We start from the raw sequence: 16,780 nt of genomic DNA, 5'->3' as shown, positions 1-16,780 counted from the left end.
GAGTTCACGTTGGCAAATCACAGCAAGCTTATCTGAATCTAGAAATAACACAGAGGATATTAATATTACGTCTGTTTTAATGCCTACAGTATTGTAGGACTGTTATAAAGTTTTACATTATAATCATTTATTCTCTTAACTGACTGTATAAATGTGTAAATGTTTTCATAATGCATTACAGACTGGTGTGACTGATTATATTATTATTGGTATTATTGATGGTATTATTAATGTTCTCTCTCTCTCTCTCTCTAAATTAATCACCACAACACATCCCTGCTGCTACTTGATGAGGTCACTAGGTGTTGTGTTAAGGCTAGAGGTCGACCGATTAATCGGAATGGCCGATTAATTAGGGCCGATTTCAAGTTTTCATAACAATCGGAAATAGGTATTTTTGGACACCGATTTTGTCTTTTTTTTTTTTTTACACCTTTATTTAACAAGTCAGTTAAGAACACATTCTTATTTTCAATGACGGCCTAGAAACGGTGGGTTAACTGCCTCGTTCAGGGGCAGAATGACAGATTTTCACCTTGTCAGCTCGGGGGATCCAATATTGCAACCTTCAGGTTAACTAGTCCAACACAATAACGACCTGCCTGCCTCTCGTTGCACTCCACAAGGAGACTGCCTGTTACGCGAATGCAGTAAACCAAGGTAAGTTGCTAGCTAGCATTAAACTTATCTTATAAAAAACAATCAATCAATCATAATCACTAGTTAACTACACATGGTTCCAAGATGGCATAGCAGTTCAGACGTCATTTTGTCCGCGTATTGTCGTGTCCTGTATATATATATTTACACCTTTCTTCGCATATCTTTTATATATTTTATTATCCAAGAACTCAACTACAAAAGCTTTCCTGCAACCCGCCTCACCAATTACAAAAAAAAAAAAGTATTATTTACCTCAAATCTGAAAATCCACAGTGGAAGCTAGCCAGAGGCTAACCAGAAGCTAGCCAGAAAGCTAACCAGAAGCTAGCCGGAAGCTAGCCAGAAGCTAATCTGAAGCTGCCCAGAAGTTAGCCGGTTTGCTGGCTAGCGTTGGTGTTTCAGTTGCCCACGTTTTGTGGTCATCAGCTATTCCTTTAGCTCGATAATCTACCGGCACTTTTGTGCAACGCGACTCGGACCGGAGCATACCGGGCCTTTTTTTTCTCAGTGTCCCCGGATTTCAGCCGCAGGCTCTGGACATTTGCACCTTGATTTCGCAGCTAGCTAGCTGCAAACCGTGTGACTATTGGCTTACGTCAATCCCAGAGCAAACTTAAATTATTCCGGAGCTAGCCAGCTGAGGAGTTCCATCAGCCATTCCTGGGCTACAGTCACCTATCCGGACCCGTTTTTTTTTTTGCTGCAGATGCGGAGCCCCACCGGGCCTTCACGACTGACTGCCGACGTTATCTGCCCGAGGGAGTTATCCAACTGGCACCTCCGTCGCGACGTTACCTGAACGCTCATCTGGGGCCCGCTAATCGTTAGCTGTCTTATCGGCTGCTATCTGAATAAGTATATCGGACAATTTTTCTTGGGTCACTATATCTATTTTGCCAATTGGATTGATCCCCTCTACCACACGGAACCCCACTAATCTACCGACGGAAACGCACGAGGTGTCTAAAAATAGACCTCCATCCTATGCTATCTTGCTACCGATAGCCATCTACCCGGCCAGCTGTCTGGATCGCCGTGACCCCAACCAACCTCTACTCACTGGACCCTTATTGATCACTCGATTAAGCATGCCTCTCCTTAATGTAAATATGCCTTGTCCATTGCTGTTCTGGTTAGTGTTTATTGGCTTATTTCACTGTAGAGCCTCTACCCCTGCTCACTATACCATATCCAACCTTTCAGTTCCACCACCCACATATGCGATGACATCACCTGGTTTCAATGATGTTTCTAGAGACAATATCTCTCTCATCATCACTCAATACCTAGGTTTACCTCCACTGTATTCACATCCTACCATACCTTTGTCTGTACATTATTCCTTGAAGCTATTTTATCGCCCCCAGAAACTTCCTTTTACTCTCTGTTCTAGACGTTATAGACGACCAATTCTCATAGCTTTTAGCCGTACCCTTATCCTACTCCTCCTCTGTTCCTCTGGTGATGTAGAGGTGAATCCAGGCCCTGCAATACCTAGCTCCACTCCTATTCCCCAGGCGCTCTCTTTTGATGACTTCTGTAACCGTAATAGCCTTGGTTTCATGCATGTTAACATTAGAAGCCTCCTCCCTAAGTTTGTTTTGTTCACTGCTTTAGCACACTCTGCCAACCCGGATGTTCTAGCCGTGTCTGAATCCTGGCTTAGGAAGACCACCAACAATTCTGACATTTTCATCCCTAACTACAAGATTTTCAGACAAGATAGAACGGCCAAAGGGGGCGGTGTTGCAATCTACTGCAAGGATTGCCTGCAGAGTTCTGTTTTACTATCCAGGTCTGTTCCCAAACAATTGGAACTTCTACTTTTAAAAATCCACCTCTCTAAAAACAAGTCTCTCACCGTTGCCACCTGCTATAGACCACCCTCTGCCCCCAGCTGTGCTCTGGACACCATATGTGAACTGATTGCCCCCCATCTATCTTCAGAGCTCGTGCTGCTAGGCGACCTAAATTGGAACATGCTTTTACACCCCAGCCATCCTACAATCTAAGCTTGATGCCCTCAATCTCACACAAATTATCAATGAACCTACCAGGTACCACCCCAATTCCGTAAACACGGGTACCCTCATAGATATCATCCTAACCAACTTGCCCTCTAAATACACCTCTGCTGTTTTCAACCAAGATCTCAGCGATCACTGCCTCATTGCCTGCATCCGTAATGGGTCAGCGGTCAAACGACCTCCTGAAACACTTCAGCGAGCAGGCCTTTCTAATCGACCTGGCCGAGGTATCCTGGAAGGATATTGATCTCATCCCGTCAGTAGAGGATGCCTGGATATTTTTTTTAAATGCCTTCCTCACCATCTTGAATAAGCATGCCCCATTCAAGAAATTTAGAACCAGGAACAGATATAGCCCTTGGTTCTCTCCTGACCTGACTGCCCTTAACCAACAGAAAAACATCCTATGGCGTTCTGCATTAGCATCGAACAGCCCCCGTGATATGCAACTTTTCAGGGAAGCTAGAAACCAATATACACAGGCAGTTAGAAAAGCCAAGGCTAGCTTTTTCAAGCAGAAATTTGCTTCCTGCAACACAAATTCAAAAAAGTTCTGGGACACTGTAAAGTCCATGGAGAATAAGAACACCTCCTCCCAGCTTCCAACTGCACTGAAGATAGGAAACACTGTCACCACCGACAAATCCACTATAATTGAGAATTTCAATAAGCATTTTTCTACGGCTGGCCATGCTTTCCACCTGGCTACCCCTACCCCGGTCAACAGCACTGCCCTCCCCTCTGCTACTCGCCCAAGCCTTCCCCATTTCTCTTTCTCCCAAATACAGTCAGCTGATGTTCTGAAAGAGCGGCAAAATCTGGACCCTTACAAATCAGCCGGGCTAGATAATCTGGACCCTTTCTTTCTAAAACTATCTGCTGAAATTGTTGCCACCCCTATTACTAGCCTTTTCAACCTCTCTTTCGTGTCGTCTGAGATTCCCAAAGATTGGAAAGCAGCTGCGGTTATCCCCCTCTTCAAAGGGGGGGACACTCTTGACCCAAACAGCTACAGACCTATATCTATCCTACCCTGCCTTTCTAAGGTCTTCGAAAGCCAAGTCAACAAACAGATTACCGACCATTTCGAATCCCACCATACCTTCTCCGCTATGCAATCTGGTTTCAGAGCTGGTCATGGGTGCACCTCAGCCACGCTCAAGGTCATAAACGATATCTTAACCGCCATCGATAGGAAACAATACTGTGCAGCCGTATTCATTGACCTGGCCAAGGCTTTTGACTCTGTCAATCACCACATCCTCATCGGCAGACTCGACAGCCTTGGTTTCTCTAATGATTGCCTCGCCTGGTTCACCAACTACTTCTCTGATCAAGTTCAGTGTGTCAAATTGGAGGGTCTGTTGTCCGGGCCTCTGGCAGTCTCTATGGGGGTGCCACAGGGTTCAATTCTTGGACCGACTCTCTTCTCTGTATACATCATTGATGTCGCTCTTGCTGCTGGTGATTCTCTGATCCACCTCTACGCAGACGACACTATCCTGTATACTTCTGGCCCTTCTTTTGACACTGTGTTAACAACCCTCCAGGCGAGCTTCAATGCCATACAACTCTCCTTCCGTGGCCTCCAATTGCTCTTAAATACAAGTAAAACTAAATGCATGCTCTTCAACCGATCGCTGCCTGCACCTGCCCGCCTGTCCAACATCACTACTCTGGACGTCTCTGACTTAGAATATGTGGACAACAACAAATACCTAGGTGTCTGGTTAGACTGTAAACTCTCCTTCCAGACTCACATCAAACATCTCCAATCCAAAGTTAAATCTAGAATTGGCTTCCTATTCCGCAACAAAGCATCCTTCACTCATGCTGCCAAACATACCCTTGTAAAACTGACCATCCTACCAATCCTCGACTTCGGTGATGTCATTTACAAAATAGCCTCCAAAACCCTACTCAATAAATTGGATGCAGTCTATCACAGTGCCATCCGTTTTGTCACCAAAGCCCCATACACTACCCACCACTGCGACCTGTACACTCTCGTTGGTTGGCCCTCGCTTCATACTCGTCGCCAAACCCACTGGCTCCAGGTCATCTACAAGACCCTGCTAGGTAAAGTCCCCCCTTATCTCAGCTCGCTGGTCACCATAGCAGCACCTACCTGTAACACGCGCTCCAGCAGGTATATCTCTCTGGTCACCCCCAAAACCAATTCTTCCTCCTTCCAGTTCTCTGCTGCCAATGACTGAAACGAACTACAAAAATCTCTGAAACTGGAAACACTTATCTCCCTCACTAGCTTTAAGCACCAGCTGTCAGGGCAGCTCATAGATTACTGCACCTGTACATAGCCCATCTATAATTTAGCCCAAACAACTACCTCTTTACCTACTGTATTTATTTATTTATTTTGCTCCTTTGCACCCCATTATTTCTATCTCTACTTTGCACTTTCTTCCACTGCAAACCAACCATTCCAGTGTTTTTTTACTTGCTATATTGTATTTACTTCACCACCATGGCCTTTTTTATATTTTTATTTATATTTTGTTTGCCTTCACCTCCCTTATCTCACCTCACTTGCTCACATTGTATATAGACTTATTTTTCACTGTATTATTGACTGTATGTTTGTTTTACTCCATGTGTAACCATGTGTTGTTGTATGTGTCGAACTGCTTTGCTTTATCTTGGCCAGGTCGCAATTGTAAATGAGAACTTGTTCTCAACTAGCCTACCTGATTAAATAAAGGTGAAATAAATAAAAATAAAATAAAAAATAAAAAATGGTTGATGATATTACTAGATATTATCTAGCGTGTCCTGCATTGCATATAATCTGACTGAGCATACAAGTATCTAAGTATCTGACTGAGTGGTGGTAGGCAGAAGCAGGTGCGTAAATATTCATTCAAACAGCACTTTCATGTGTTTTGCCAGCAGCTCTTCGCTGTGCGTCAAGCATTGCGCTGTTTATGACTTCAAGCCTATCAACTCCCGAGATGAGGCTGGTGTAACCGATGTGAAATGGCTGGCTAGTTAACCTGTCTGGCCCCGGGGTTCGCGCTAATAGCATTTCAAACGTCACTCGCTCTGATCCTTGGAGTGGTTATTTCCCTTGCTCTGCATGGGTAACGCTGCTTCGATGGTGGCTGTTGTCGTTGTGTTGCTGGTTCGAGCCCAGGGAGGAGCGAGGAGAGGGACGGAAGCTATACTGCTACACTGGCAATACTAAAGTGCCTATAAGAACATCCAATAGTCAAAGGTTAGTGAAATACAAATGGTATAGAGAGAAATAGTCCTATAATTCCTATAATAACTACAACCTAAAACTTCTTATCTGGGAATATTGAAGACTCATGTTAAAAGGAACCACCAGCTTTCATATGTTCTCATGTTGAGCAAGGAACTTAAACGTTAGCTTTCTTACATGGCACATATTGCACTTTTACTTTCTTCTCCAACACTTTGTTTTTGCATTATTTAAACCAAATTGAACATGTTTCATTATTTACTTGAGGCAAGATTGATTTTATTGATGTATTATATTAAGTTAAAATAAGTGTTCATTCAGTATTGTTGTAATTGTCATTACTACAAGTAAATGTAAAAAAAATTGTATCGGCTTTTTTGGTCGTCCAATAATCAGTATCGGTATCTGCGTCATAATCGGTCGACCTCTAGTTAAGGCTGCTACAATATCATTGAGTTACACAGCTACTTTAGCTGTACTTTAGCTACAGCTTTTAAATGTTATAAAACAGCATTCAACATGAGGCAGACAGGTCTTACATTTCTCCAGTGTGTCAGCAAGCTCCTTCTGGTTCATCTTCCTCAGGACGTGCAGTGTGATCTTCAGAGCCCCCTCTCTGGCACTGCTCTCCTGCTTCTCATCTTCAGCATCCACCACTTCCTTATCCTGCTTCTGACTCTCAAAGCCTTCTGGGAGTTCTGGACTAAGAATCCTCTTGAACATCTTCAGCTCGTTCTTCACAAATGTCATAATATTCTCTTCAAGCAACTGAAATAAATCAAGTAAATAAGTTAAACAAGAGAAGAAATGCTTTCTCATGAACACATTAATGAATGATTGACAGATCAACTTTACTTGAGGTAAACAAAAACAAATGTACATAACAGGACCACATACACTGAATATGGAGGCCAGGTCTGTTTGATGACTCTGGGAAGACTGACCACTGAGAATCTCTGACTCTGATCTCTCCTGTTGGTTTCTGTGGACAAAACATGAGATTACATCTCCTCATCCAGGGAGTACACACACACACACACACACACACACACACACACACACACACACACACACACACACACACACACACACACACACACACACACACACACACACACACACACAGGACTATGAAAATGGACAAAAGGATTTGGGAGAGGAGAAATGACTAGAGACAGTGTTGTTTAACTCACTGACCATGACCCATGAGTTCTTCTTACCTTTGTTCAGTAGAAAAGTCTCCCTCACTAAACTTTGGAGGTTGATCCATAGACCTGTCACTCTTCATGGACACACAGCTGGGTACAGGGGAGGCTGGTCTCTCCTGCTTGATTGGACTTCAACACAACAGAGACAAACATTACATCTCTCATCTACTCTGAGCTCAGATGGGGAAACATAAGAAGAGTTTCATTCCAAAACGCTATATATCACTTTTCAGAAATGTTGGTAAATTAGCTTTTATTGTTTAAAGAAGTTATGATTATGTTAATTTATGTTTATGTTTTTTGCTAAATGAGATGGCACGTGGGTACCTGCTTCTATAAACCAATGAGGAGATGGCACGTGGGTACCTGCTTCTATAAACCAATGAGGAGATGGCACGTGGGTACCTGCTTCTATAAACCAATGAGGAGATGGCACGTGGTTACCTGCTTCTATAAACCAATGAGGAGATGGCACGTGGGTACCTGCTTCTATAAACCAATGAGGAGATGCAGCGCGAACTGCGTCACAAATAGAACTGACTTCCAGACGCTCGTTGGCGTGCGCGAGCAGTGTGTCATTTTTAATAACGAAATTAATTTAGCGACGCGAGCGTTGTAGTCAGCCCCGCTAAAAGGCTGGTGTCGTTACTCTGCCTTCTCCGGGGACATGTTGAGGTAAATTTACTAACCGGGAGGGTTGAATTATGTAATTTATTGGTGGGCTGGAAGACGCACTCTTGTCTTTTCTATTCCGAGGTTGTTTACTCGCAATATCAGATATTAAGATGTTTTATAATTAATGTATACTGAGGTTGAGGTTCTGACTAGTGATTATTTACCCGGGGTTCAATACCTGCTATTGAGGCGCCCTGAAAATAATATTCAAAAGATTGGTCCTTGGACACAGAGGGGTTAAACACTAAAGTTACCGTCCATCTAGTGAAGAGAGGAGAACCGGACAGAGGTATCCAGCATCCGTCAACTAGAGAATGATGTATTGTTAGCTAAGTTAACTAGGATGCTGCTGGTATAGTAGCTAGCTAGCTTACCTAGCTGTACCGGCTAGCTAGCTGGTCGTTCTGTACCTTGTCTCGATGCCGAATCCGGTGAACCACAAAATGAAACAAGGATAGAGAGTGAAAAGGATCTGGCTACACTCATACTGTCCCTGACCTTAAAGAAAAAAGCAAATTGAACACTGAACTTCGGTGTCTCAACACTGTAGTTCATTATTACCCAAGATCACCTCAGCCAACTCTGCGCGTAACCGGACAATATGCTTGGCGCCACACCGAACAATGCAACACAATCAACTAAACCCAGTCTTTACAGTGGGTTACATTAGTAATATACATTTTTTATTATTATGTTAAACAAACATTCTATGTTTTTTTATAACAATATGTTGAGATCTGGGCCCATATCCACAAAGCGTCTCAGAGTAGAGAATTGGTCGTATAAGTGCTGAGAATAAAGACATTTTACACTTATGGGTACAAATTAAAGCTATGCATGAAGTCTCTAGTCCCACCTAGACGGCAGATATTTAGGACACCTCGTGAGCTGTCCTAAGTAGTTAAGAGTTAACAGCAGGTGTCTTGATAATACTATAGAATAATGCAGTGAGTCAGTGGTTCCTGCGCCACATGTAATTGCTTTATAGTAGTTAAAAATAATGTTTTATATTTCTATATGATCAATCTATAAATAATATAGACCTACATGCAACAGTGTGTGTTGTGCTTTTGGCAATGATTTATGTGTAATAATTATGTATAATATATATATATGTACCCTGATGAAACGTTGGTAAATTAAATATTTTTGCATCTGAGCTCCTAGAGTGTGCGGCTCCCTTTTATTTTCAAGTGTTCTACTCCGCTAGCAAGCACCTCGCCTCAATAGGTCTGAGGAGGAGAACGACCTTGACAGCCGTTACATGTGCGTTTCTTTTTCTTCTAGATAATAATTATGTATAACAAGCGATACCATGTATGTCTGCATAGTATTTTGTCTTCATTTTGGCAGATTAACTCATGCTTATTTCTGAAGATTAACTCAGGTTTTCACCCAGTGGCTAAGGAATTGGAGCTGTGGCAGGAGTTGGACCTGTGGCTGAAAGGTGGCAGGTTCAAATCCTGGGCCGGGCGCTGGAAAAAACAGGCTGACTTGATCTGACCACTGGAGGGCTGCTGGGTTCACATCCTCAAAACATGAACCTTTTGTTGATCAGAACTCTAGAGGTTCTTCTTCACTGAACCCAAATATATATATAACTTTTAGTGGTTCCATATATTAAGGAAGTGATAGAAGCCTTTTTGGTTCTATAAGGAACCTTCTTTTCTAAGAGTGTTTAATAAACACGTTTTTCTTTTGATTATTTAATTATCTACATCATGTTATTTCAAGTTCTCCCTTTGGAGTGCAACATCACGTTGTTAAAAAATAATCCTAAATTGGGCAATTGAAGGCATCTATGGTGTAATATGTGTTCGATGAATATGGACATTGTATGCAACGTTGTAGGCAACATTATTGGCAAGGGACTTGATGCTACTATGTCAAAGCTATTTAGAGTTGTTAAACTGGTGTGAAGAGTGTGTTGATATAACGGTAATATTGTAAAATATCTGCTTGTAACAATGATCAGAATTGGTTAAAACAATATTCATTCCATTATATTAGTCAATAATTAAGAGTAGGCAAAGTGGTCGTGTTGTGAAAATTCTATCAAATGTCTTCCATTGCAACGAGTACAGTCAGGGTGCCGCGGAACCCCTGCAGTACCTCCACAGACCCCGGATTGAGAACCCCTGCAGTACCTCCACAGACCCCGGATTGAGAACCCCTGCAGTACCTCCACAGACCCCGGATTGAGAACCCCTGCAGTACCTCCACAGACCCCAGATTGAGAACCCCTGCAGTACCTCCACGGACCCCGGATTGAGAACCCCTGCAGTACCTCCACAGACCCCGGATTGAGAACCCCTGCAGTACCTCCACAGACCCCGGATTGAGAACCCCTGCAGTACCTCCACAGACCCCAGATTGAGAACCCCTGCAGTACCTCCACGGACCCCAGATTGAGAACCCCTGCAGTACCTCCACAGACCCCGGATTGAGAACCCCTGCAGTACCTCCACAGACCCCGGATTGAGAACCCCTGCAGTACCTCCACAGACCCCGGATTGAGAACCCCTGCAGTACCTCCACAGACCCCGGATTGAGAACCCCTGCAGTACCTCCACAGACCCCGGATTGAGAACCCCTGCAGTACCTCCACAGACCCCGGATTGAGAACCCCTGCAGTACCTCCACAGACCCCGGATTGAGAACCCCTGCAGTACCTCCACAGACCCCGGATTGAGAACCCCTGCAGTACCTCCACAGACCCCGGATTGAGAACCCCTGCAGTACCTCCACAGACCCCGGATTGAGAACCCCTGCAGTACCTCCACAGACCCCGGATTGAGAACCCCTGCAGTACCTCCACAGACCCCGGATTGAGAACCCCTGCAGTACCTCCACAGACCCCGGATTGAGAACCCCTGCAGTACCTCCACAGACCCCGGATTGAGAACCCCTGCAGTACCTCCACAGACCCCGGATTGAGAACCCCTGCAGTACCTCCACAGACCCCGGATTGAGAACCCCTGCAGTACCTCCACAGACCCCGGATTGAGAACCCCTGCAGTACCTCCACAGACCCCGGATTGAGAACCCCTGCAGTACCTCCACAGACCCCGGATTGAGAACCCCTGCAGTACCTCCACAGACCCCAGATTGAGAACCCCTGATTTAGCAGATGCTCTTATCCAGAGAGATTTACAGTAAGTGCATTCATCTTAAGATAGCTATTTATTTTGGAAATAAACTTAATCAAATCTTCATAAAATTGTCATCTTACCTCTTAGCTTTGGTGTCATGTCCCCCAGAGAGATGCATTTTAGAGGCAGGACCCCCCTCTTCTCTCTCCACAGAGAGACTCATTTTAGAGCACTGACCCCTAAACAGAGATCCAGCATGTTGGTTGTGGTTAACACAGAGACAACAAATAATTGATTTCCAATGGTTTTGATTTATTCATTATCTCTTTGAGAAAAAAAACATTTAACTAACAGACATATCGAAACAGTCAGGTGATTTAATGCAATCACGTGAACATGTAGTTGTGACATTTCATCTCCATGGTAACTGTCAATAATAATAATAAATCACTGTTTGTTAAGGTAGTTATTGACAGAAACAACAATAATAATAATAAGTCACTGTTTGTTAAGGTAGTTATAGACAGTACAGCAACACAAGGCCATGTCTCACAATTATTTGTATTCATTAACAGTAGGATATTTATTGTCTTTCAATCTGTTGTTTTCTAAACGTGTCTGAGAATGTAGACAGAAGGGCTAAAACGGACATGATTGATCTGAGGGGGAAATCATTGATCCATTCAGAAAGGTTTTTTGCATCAAGTAAGAGATTTTATATTATGTAAAGTAGGCTAGGTTATAATGTATAATAGCAGTTTGTTAGTGATATGCAGATCAAGGTCTATACCTCAGCAATAGCCTACATATCAAAGATGACCAGCCTAAACCTGTTCAGGTCAGTTCACATAATGTTATAGTCCTACCAGTAGCAGGACAGAGCATCTACACTATATATACAAAAGTATGTGGACACCCCTTCAAATGAGAGAATTCAGCTATTTCAGCCACACCCGCTGCTGACAGATGTATAGAATCGAGCAGACAGCCATGCAATCTCCATAGGAAAATGTCATAGGATGCCACCTTACCAACAAGTCAGTTCGTCAAATTCCTGCCCTGTTAGAGCTGCCCCGGTCAACTGTAAGTGCTGTTATTGTGAAGTGGAAACGTCTAGGAGCAACAACGGCTCAACTGTGAAGTGGAAGGCCACACAAGCTCACAGAACGGGCCCGCAGAGTGCAGAAGCGCATAAAAATGGTCTGTCCTCGGTTGCAACACTCACTACCAAGTTCCAAACTGCAACGTCAGCAAAATAACTGTTCGTCGGGAGCTTCATTAGTTAGAAATTAGTTTCCATGGTCGAGCAGCCGCACACAAGATCATCATGCGCAATGCCAAGCATCTGCTTGAGTGGTGTAAAGCTCGCTGCCATTGGAATCTGGAGCAGTGGAAACGTGTTCGTTGGAGTTATGAATCACGCTTCACCATCTGGCAGTCCAACATACGAATCTGGGTTTGGCGGATTACATTTACATTTAAGTCATTTAGGGGACGCTCTTATCCAGATGCCAGGAAAACGCTACCTGCCCGAATGCATAGTGCCAACTGTAAAGTTTGGTGGAGGAGGAATAATGGTCTGGGCTGTTTTTCATGGTTCGGGCCCCCTAGTTCTAGTGAAGAGAAATCTTAACGCTACAGTATAAAATTACATTCTAGACGATTCTGTGCTTCCAACTTTGTGGAAACAGTTTGGTGAAAGGCCATTTCCTGTTTCAGCATGACAATGCCCCCGTGCACAAAGCGAGGTCCATACAGAAATGGCTTGTCGAGATCGGTGTGGATGAACTTGACTGGCCTGCACAGAGCCCTGACCTCAACCAATCTAACACCTTTGGGATGAATTGGAACGCCGACTGCGAGCCAGGCCTAATCACCCAACATCAGTGCCCGACCTCCCTAATGCTCTTGTGGCTGAATGGAAGCAAGTCCCCACAGCAATGTTTCAACATCTTGTGCAAAGCCTTCCCAGAAGAGTGGAGGCTGTTATAGCAGCAAAGGGGGAACAACTCCATATGAATGCCTATGATTTTGGAATGAGATGTTCGACTAGCAGGTGTCCACATACTTTTGGTCATGTCGTGTATAAAGCCTAATCTAAATCAAATCAAATCAAATGTTATTGGTCACAATGTCAGAGCGGCATAGACTAAGATACAGTAGAATAGTATAGAATACGGTATATACATATGAGATGAGTAATACATAGACTAAGATACAGTAGAACAGTCTAGAATACAGTATATACATATGAGATGAGTAATACATAGACTAAGATACAGTAGAATAGTATAGAATACAGTATATACATATGAGATGAGTAATGCCAGATATTTATAGCCGAGGCCAGATACTTTTCACAACATTTCCAACAGAGACCATCAGGTTCCTACAAATCAACACATTTATCTGTCTTCTAACACTTTTATCTGTCTTCTAAATACTTTAAAGTACTACTTACTATTTATATATTACTATTTATGTTTTTAACAACTTTTACTTTTACTTCACTACATTCACGAAGAAAATGATTTTTTTACTCCATACATTTTCCCTGACTCCCAAAAGTACTCGTTACATTTTGAATGCTTAGCAGGACAGAAAATGGTCTAATTCACACACTTATCAAGAGAACATCCCTGGTCATCCCTCCTGCCTCTGATCTGGCAGACTCACTAAACACAAATGCTTTGTTTTTAAATTATGTCTGAGTGTTGGAGTGTGACCCTGGCTATCCGGAAATTAAAATAACAAGAAAGTTGTGCCGTCTGGTTTGATTAATAAAAGGAATTGAAATTATTACTACTTTACTTTTACTTTGATAATTAAGTATATTTGAGCAATTAAATGTACTTTTGATACTTAATAATATTTAAAACCAAATACTTTTAGACTTTTACTGAAGTAGAATTTTACTGGGTGACTTTCATTTTTAATTTAATAATTTCTATTAATAAGGTATCTTTACTTTTAGTCAAGTATGACAATTGAGTTGAGAACTGAGTTCTGTTTCCACCACTGTTCTAACGTTCCATATGAGACACAGTTTCAACAGACATTCTGGAACTGCGTCGGCTACAAAGTTACTTTACATTTCATATCAGGAAATAAAGTAACGGTCACTGGGGGAATTTGTTTTGCATTGCCCGGCTCCCCGGGTGAGCAGAGTTTGCGCATTTTATACCATTCCATTGGTCCTAAAAATAATTGTCCACACACCTGTAGCACCGGGCCATGCAAAACGAACTTCCCACAGTCGCAGCGCACTGAGACACAGAGTTCTAAACCCAGACGCGTTTCTTCAAGACATCTCTCTTACATTATTTTTGATAAACATATAATTTACTCGAAACCAAGTTTAGCTGTGTTTTTTTCCTCCAAAATGTGAGTTACTGTCGGACTTTAATAATTATAAACAGGCCTACAACAAACCAAAAAGGTTTTAATTTCAGAATGTTCATTTGTATGCCTCAAATATTAAACTGTCTTAAAATATTTGATGATTAGTTGAATCAGGTGTGTAAGTGCTGGTAAGGACAAAAGGATTGAGAAACCCTGAGATAAACATAAAACCATATAATTGAAAAGCTCCTCCACCATCTTTATCAGACGTTTTACTGATAACATGTCGGCCTACTGATTAGTTTCCACTTTGAAAACTGCTGTCTGTCAGCAACTCAGCTCCAGCTGCAGTTCTACTAACTAGTAATATCTCATTACAGATATTCATTCTCTTACTCTGTCCTTTATAATTAATTATTGTTCAGAAATACTTACTTTATTTGTCAGTTCTCTCCATGTAGTGTTTTCTGCTCTGTCGTCTCAAAATGGATCCTGAACAAAAGAACAACTTTACTTTCTGTTTCAGCTCAGCCGTCTCCCCACCCTGATAATAAAGTGTTTTATTGGTATCTTCCAGTAGATGGCAGTAAACACCTGGTTTAACTAGACATTACAACGACGTGTTCGGTTTCATACAAGCAGTGTCCCAGAGGAGGAGTGCTGATCTAGGATCAGGTCCCCCCTCTCCATGTAATCTGATTCATTATGATCTAGGATCAGGTCCCCCCTCTCCATGTAATCTGATTCATTATGATCTAGGATCAGGTCCCCCCTCTCCATGTAATCTGATTCATTATGATCTAGGATCAGGTCCCCCCTCTCCATGTAATCTGATTCATTATGATCTAGGATCAGGTCCGTCTCTACACGTAATCTGATTCATTATGATCTAGGATCAGGTCCGTCTCTACACGTAATCTACACGTAATCTGATAAATCGTATGTAGAATCTGAACGGTTTGTTCAACAAACTATTATGATACTCTGTTGTAAACTGAGACTCGTACGGACATGATGGTGTTCTCCGTTTTGCTCTAGGAATTACAACAAACTAACAGGGTGGAAAGTGATATTAGGGGGATATAGAAAAACTTAAATTAAATAATATGAATGAACAAATGAATGAACAAATGAATGATTGAATGACATTTTATTTTCGTGTCAAATCGCCAACTTGCAACCCATCCCTTATAGGATTAATTACCACATAAACAAACATTACAATAATTCACTGTGGTAATTAAATGATGATTCTCCTTCCAGTGTTCTCTGCATTGAGCATCACATGAAGAATGAAAACAATGGAAGGTAAAAATCAAAACATAATAGTAAATAAGGTGATGCAAACAATAATTATATCACTAGAGCAGTACAATAATATACATACATACACACTGTATATACACACATACATACACACTGTATATATACACATATATAAATAAATACAGAAAAAAAGAAACAGAAGGCATTTGAACCCAGTCTGGAACAAAGAGAAGATTCATATGGGAGACAAGTCTATACACAATCTATATACACACATACCATTTACCATATAGAGGATTATAGAAGGATTATAGAAGATTCATATGGGAGACAAGTCTATACACAATCTATATACACATTTACCACATAGAAGCTAAATGTTTTTACTATGTAATTATAGGAAGCCCCTTTTTCTTATATTCAAGGCTTTATCTAAATATTCCACAAACGGAAATACGCAATAGACAAAAAAACATTTCAATTTCTCCCCATCACTCAGCCACATAATGCCAGGGTATATCTGGTGGTCTGTCTCCTCATCACTCAGCCACATAATGCCAGGGTATATCTGGTGGTCTGTCTCCTCATCACTCAGCCACATAATGCCAGGGTATATCTGGTGGTCTGTCTTCTCATCACTCAGCCACATAATGCCAGGGTATATCTGGTGGTCTGTCTCCTCATCACTCAGCCACATACTGCCAGGGTATATCTGGTGGTCTGTCTCCTCATCACTCAGCCACATACTGCCAGGGTATATCTGGTGGTCTGTCTCCTCATCACTCAGCCACATAATGCCAGGGTATAGCTGGTGGTCTGTCTCCTCATTACTCAGCCACATAATGTCAGGGTATATCTGGTGGTCTGTCTCCTCATCACATAATACCAGGGTATATCTGGTGGTATGTCTCATCACTCAGCCACATAATGCCATGGTATATCTGGTGGTCTGTCTCCTCATCACTCAGCCACATACTGCCAGGGTATATCTGGTGGTCTGTCTCCTCATCACTCAGCCACATAATGCCAGGGTATATCTGCTGTGCTTTCTGGAATAAGAGCAAGTGTATATCATGGTAGAAAGGGCAATAGAGGATAAAATGAGTTTCATTCTCTATTTCTTCGAGGTCACAATAGTTACATAGTCTTTCCTCCATTTCACCACAATACCTGTTTCAATACGCAGAGGCAATATCCCTGATCTGACCTGTTTCAATACGCAGAGGCAATATCCCTGATCTGACCTGTTTCAATACACAGAGACAATATCCCTGATCTGACCTGTTT

General features: G+C 42.3%; 1 long non-coding RNA gene across 1 annotated transcript; it reads right to left on the bottom strand.

The window, feature by feature from the left end:
• Positions 1–6,844: 6,844 nt before the first annotated feature.
• Positions 6,845–11,061, bottom strand: LOC120044630. Its single transcript, XR_005476571.1, has 3 exons — positions 11,026–11,061; positions 7,131–7,247; positions 6,845–6,892 (listed from the first exon to the last, which is right to left on the bottom strand). It is a non-coding gene; the product is annotated as an uncharacterized LOC120044630 (long non-coding RNA).
• Positions 11,062–16,780: the final 5,719 nt, after the last annotated feature.

The sequence above is a fragment of the Salvelinus namaycush genome, chromosome 3 (assembly GCF_016432855.1).
Source record: "Salvelinus namaycush isolate Seneca chromosome 3, SaNama_1.0, whole genome shotgun sequence".
NCBI classification, from domain to species: Eukaryota; Metazoa; Chordata; class Actinopteri; order Salmoniformes; family Salmonidae; genus Salvelinus; species Salvelinus namaycush.
The sequence above is the reverse complement of the archived record's forward strand: the minus strand, read 5'-3'. Positions and strand labels throughout refer to the sequence as shown.